Below are 6,008 nucleotides of genomic sequence, written 5' to 3'. Positions count from 1 at the left end.
AATATACCCTTAGAACCATACTATCAAACCATCAATTTTAGGGGGTTTTGTAATATAAATAACTTCATTTTTATGTAATAATTTTTTTGACATTTTTTTATCAATTTAATTTATTTTTGGCAAATTATGTAATGGCTATTTATGTAATGAGTTTTTTTATCATTTTATTACAAAGGATAGTCATCATTGCCTCGGTTGAAGAACGTAATTATAATAGTAAATGAAATACATAATAAATCCGGGTTAAGTATGTATGAAAAAAATAGTCATGTTTCACCCAGAGTAAGTATGTAAATTGTATATAAACATGTACTTTGAAGGTGAATTTTGGATTTGCTTGGGTTGAAGTACATAATAGCAAAAAAAGAGGAGTATTAAAAACAATCAATTTTAAAATACTTAAAAAATCCATTTAATGCTATTCGGTGGGACTTTTTCTTCCAACATGTAATGAACAACATATCAATTTCTATCTGATCGCGACGATTGTCCAATATGGTAGTTTCGGAGTAACATTTACTTCGATTATGACCGAGTAATCTGCATACTCCACACAACTTCCCATCGGATTTCTCTTTAAAATCTATTTCATTATGAATTCTAGATGATTGTGGACAACCTTTTGGGCTCCTACTCAACCTTTTGTTTGGGACAAGCTCGAATATCGTCGGAGGAACCTCCCAAGTAGATAGGTCAGGAAGCACGGGAAACTCATTCTCCTATACACGCAACGTGCGTTCGAGGGTATACACTTCATCAATAAATTAATCTACATTAAACGAGACTTTAGCATAAGCTGCTACAACATGTGCACAAGGATAATGAAGTGTTTGGAACTTCTTGCAATCGCACCGTCTATTTTAGAGATCAACTCCGCAGGACCTAGGTGGTATACCAGGTCGACGACCGATGGTCTCTGTAACACGAAATGTTTTATTACGTCGTGAATATACTTTCACATTCATCGACCAGGCCATCCAACGGTTTGCAACCATTGCATCCCTGAAATCTTCGACAAACAGGTGTTCTGCCTCCATCTGGTTGACTTGTTATTGACCCATTCTTGGCATCAAGGTAGCCAACTTGTAGAATGTAGCCGAGAAGACAGATGAAATCAGAAGATGTCATGTTTTCAACAACATAGCGTTGATGCCCTCCACCAAGTTTGTGGTCATTTGACCGTAACGAAAACCCTCGTTAGAACTTTGAACCCATTGCCATGGCTCCATGGTACCCAACCATTGTCAGAAAGATGTGTTTGTCTGACCTTCCATGTCATTCTCAAGTCGAGTCATCCTTTGCAGGAAAATGTGTGACTCAAGCTCGTACGCTGTGTATGTATTAAGAAAATATAAGTTACAATCTCATCACAAAACATTAGGTTATATATTGAAAGGATAAGGTTATTCTTTACCCATTTCCACAACTTGTCTCTTCTAGTCTGCATTCTTATAATCTCGATGGAAGTTAGCCGCAATGTGTTGTATGCAGTAAACAGATCTCCATGGCACACCAGAGCGCCTAATGGCGGCAATTAATCCTTTCCCTCTATCGGAGATGATGCAAATACTATCATTACTAATAACATACCTCCGCAGGTTTGTAAGGAAAAATTCCCATGACTCTATATTCTCTTTATCTACGATGGCAAACACAATCGGGAGCACGTTCTTGTTCCTGTCTTGAGCAATCGTAAGAAGTAAGATCTGTGTATATTTACTGTATAGCCATGTCCCATCTACTTGCACAAGCGGCTTGCAGTGGGGAAATGCACGTACACACGGATCAAATGTCTAGAACATCCATTGGAAGATTCTTTTTTCGGGGTGTAGTTGTTCATCCAGATCGTCATAAGGTCCTGTCTGCAACTTAATGATGTCCCCGGTACGTACTCCCTCACAGCGGCAATCCATCCCTGCAACTCATTGTATGATGTACCGAAATCTCTGTACAATTGCTTCATTGCCATCTATTTAGCTATCCATGCCTTCTGGTATGATACTCGATACTAGAATCGTGCCTGTATTTCAACAATCAGTACCGAAATTTAATGGTCGGCATGTCTTCAACCATTGGCATGATGCATGCACAGATAGTTTTGGAATCAAGTTTTCGGTGATCTTCTGTCATACGTGATGGAGTGCATGTGTGAGGCCCAACAAATTTTTGTATCTCCCACATCTACGACTCCTGGATAAATGCAGCTCGTATCCGCCAATTGCAGCATTTCGCCGACTTTCAACACTCTCCAATATATAATGTCAGTTTAGACATGACGACTTTATAGTCTACTAATATATTCATACTATACCGCTTAATAGAAAATATGCACTCTTCCTTACTTTCGAATCTCTGGCCTACGAACAACTCCTCAGGATCAGAATATATGACCATCCGGTGAGCAGATTGTATTTTAGGGTACTCCGGGAACTCGACTGCATATGCCGTATCGGGATCTATCCGAGACATGTGTGCCTTAGGATTATTGTGTATCACAATACGACGAATCTGGTTCCCGATTGAAGACGCATTAACATTTACTTCCTCATTCACGCCTTTATCGTCAATATCATCTGGGATCTCATCCACGTCGGGATCACTTTCACTATCGACTTCATGATCAGAAGGATCACTACTATGGTATGCATCATCACCAACCACAACAGTCTCGGGTGCAGCATTAAGATCAATGTTGATCCCATGTATAGTTTATTAACTACCAACGTATGATACCGGAACCACCATACACGGTTCTTGAGCTCCATCTTCTTCACCTAATGGAGTGGGATCTTCAGTTTCCTCCACACCAGCTAACTCAACAAATAACTGAATTGGTGCATTTTGGTTGCTCCAAGTCCCACAATAAAGAACGACCATTGTCTCCACGTCTTCATCGTCTACAAGTTCTATTTCGGTGAATTTTATAGGATCCGTCGAAACTGGAAACTTGTAGAAAAGTTTCGAGATCCTTCTCCCACAATGTTTATAAATTTTTTCACTAATTTTTCCTTTATATCATCAAAAGAGATATTTCTATTGAATTTCATTGCTACTTGTTTGACAATCAAATATACATCCCACGCTTGTTGTCAAAATTTCTCTATCGAAATAAACGCATTCAAAAAACTGATTCTCCATCTTCAATACTAGATCTGTTAAAAAAAAATTAAAATTCTCAAAATAATTTCGAATAGCAAAAAAGTTACATAAAATTTTTAATACAAAAATTTTCATTCAGAAGCTAACAAAATTAATAATCTAACAAACTTTTAAACAATAAAATGTCTAACAAAATTCTACATTCTATTTAAAAATAAATAAACTAAAATACCTTATCCTTCTTCTTGCTTTCCTTTCTTTCATTCTTCTCTTTGCTGCTAAATTTTCTGTATGTTCAGGCTCAACTAGTTGAGCCTGTCAGATAGGCGCAACTTGTATGTATGCTTTTCCTGTACATATACACGGGTGCTATACTAACCCAAAAAAATAATATAATAATAATTTTATTAAACAAAAAAAATTAATATTAAAAAATTGTGTTGCGCCTGTCAGGTAGGCACAACCCCAAAATCTATACCATTTTCGTAATTAATTTAGCTGATAACCCATTTTCGTGTATAATTTTTTTTTATAATATTTGGGTAAAAAACCCTAAAAATTTTGAAAATCGAACCTATTTGTGATATTTATAGAAATAAACATTTTCCTAAAATAATACTTGTATTTTGAGCAAAATAGATCCTAGACATTCCTAGCTTTCAATCGAACAACTTTCTCCACTATTCTCATACCACGAATTGCTTAAAGTGTGAGCTTGAATAATTACGGATCAAACACAGAAAAAAATAACTTTCTTATTTTCAGTAGGAAAGTAAATCTTTTTCTTTTATAGAAAACGATAGAATTGTTATTCCTAGGGGTGACTGTTCGATCAAATCAAGTAAAAAAATTTTGAGTTCATGAGTCCTACTTTATCATCCTAACTCAATTTGAATTTTTTTCGAATCAAGTTGAGTAAAAAGAAATTTAAGTCTAGTCGAATCGAGTGAAATTATTCAAGTTAAATTAAACAAAGAAAACATGTCAAATAAAAATATTGTTACATTATAACTAATTTCATGTTAAAGCATATAAATTTTAAACCATATATATTTGAAAACAAATTTTAAAGCAGAATGATAATAAAAATAAGATACTTGAGTATGATAAATTTGAATCATTAATTAGGTCCCAAAATTATTATTTTAGAAATGTTTTAAAATTTTAACTTTTTAAAATATTTTTAGAATTTTTTTAAAAATATAAATTTTGAAATTTTTATAAATATTTTAAACTTTAAAATTTATTTTTTTTTGTAATTTTTGTTGAGAGAGATACCAATTTGCTTATTTTCAAAGTTGACATGGATTAAAAAGGTATTTACGCCAATTTGTTATTAGAATTATTCTAGTTATTTGAATTGTGAAATTCAACTCGACTCGAACTCGAAACTCGAATTGACTCGAATAATTCGAATATGTAACACCCCTTAACCCCATACCGTCGCCGAAATAGGGTTACGAGGCATTACTGAACATATCAGATAATTTAATGATTTAGTCCCTTTCATGAACCTTCGAGGCCCAGAATACGTATTAGAAGTGGAACGAGACTTGTTCGAGTACTCCAGAAATTTTTCGTAAATATATTTAAAAAAAACTCAATATAACCCCCTTTATAAACATCTAACATTCCTTGCAATTTTCAAACCACAACAAAAAACAACTTATACTCAAATACACTTATATTATTTAAATTAAATTAATAAAATTCATTCATTCTACTTCAACTTGTTACCAAATTTAACTTAACTATTTAAATATCATCATAAATACTTAATTTCAAAATTCTTGCAATTTAGTCTCTACTATGTGAAACTCATAGCTTACTTTACAATTTAATCCCTTAATCAATTCTAACTAGAAATTCTATTAATTAAACCCCTAATCCAACAATTTGTTCAACATGAACTATATTAAAAAACCTAAAAACTTTCAAAACTTCAACTTAATTTCAACAAAACTTTATTCTAAAGTTCTTAAAATATCAAAATTAAGTAAAAAAAAGACTTAATTGACTCAACTTTTAAAGCTTTTAAACCTTAAACCCTAGTTTTTCCTTTTATTTTCTTCCTTCCTTCTTTCCTGCTCTGTTTCGAATGCTTTCTGTTGCTTTTATGTTTTGTTTCCCTTTTGTTTCTTTTATTACATGCTTTATTTATTTATTAATATAATAATATAATATAATATAATCATTTAATAAATATCTATTTAATAATTAATTATAATATTACAAGTGTATGTATTTTTATTAATACACTTGTATTAAATCACCACTATACATTTGTCATGAATTTAATTTAATTATCATATAAATATCTTATAATATAATTATTTTAAATTAATTTAATATAATTCATTATTAATATATGCATTTTATAATTAAAATCTAAGTAAAAATATTAGATTTTTGCTTCATATACCGCCTCAACTTATACTAAATGGTATATTTGCCATTTTGGTCCTTTTTACTTTCTATTAATCTATAATTTAACTTTTACTCCTTATTCAATTTAGTCCTTTTTCCTAATTACCCTTAATTAAGCTAAATTTACTTAATTAAAACCTAATTAAACACACAACTAATCTCGTAAATATTTCTAATAAATTTTTACGAACCCATTTCGGTAAGACGGAGGCTCGATAATGTACTTTTACGATGCCTGTGAATTTTGGGTCATTACAGAATAACTCGATTCAGTTAACTCAAAATTTAATTTTTTTTATTTTTTTGAGTCAAATTGAGTTTCTCGCCCTAGTTATTTTCGAAAATATAATTTATACTTAGAAATAAATTTTGATAGTTTTTGGGCAAAATAACAATATCTCAAAATTGAATTTTTATCCTTACCAGTGCCATCTATTTATAAGAAGAAGAAATGAAACCCTATTAAAATTAGTAGAATGCAA

Source organism: Gossypium hirsutum, chromosome A07, assembly GCF_007990345.1.
Source record: "Gossypium hirsutum isolate 1008001.06 chromosome A07, Gossypium_hirsutum_v2.1, whole genome shotgun sequence".
Taxonomy (NCBI): Eukaryota; Viridiplantae; Streptophyta; class Magnoliopsida; order Malvales; family Malvaceae; genus Gossypium; species Gossypium hirsutum.
The sequence above is the reverse complement of the archived record's forward strand: the minus strand, read 5'-3'. Positions refer to the sequence as shown.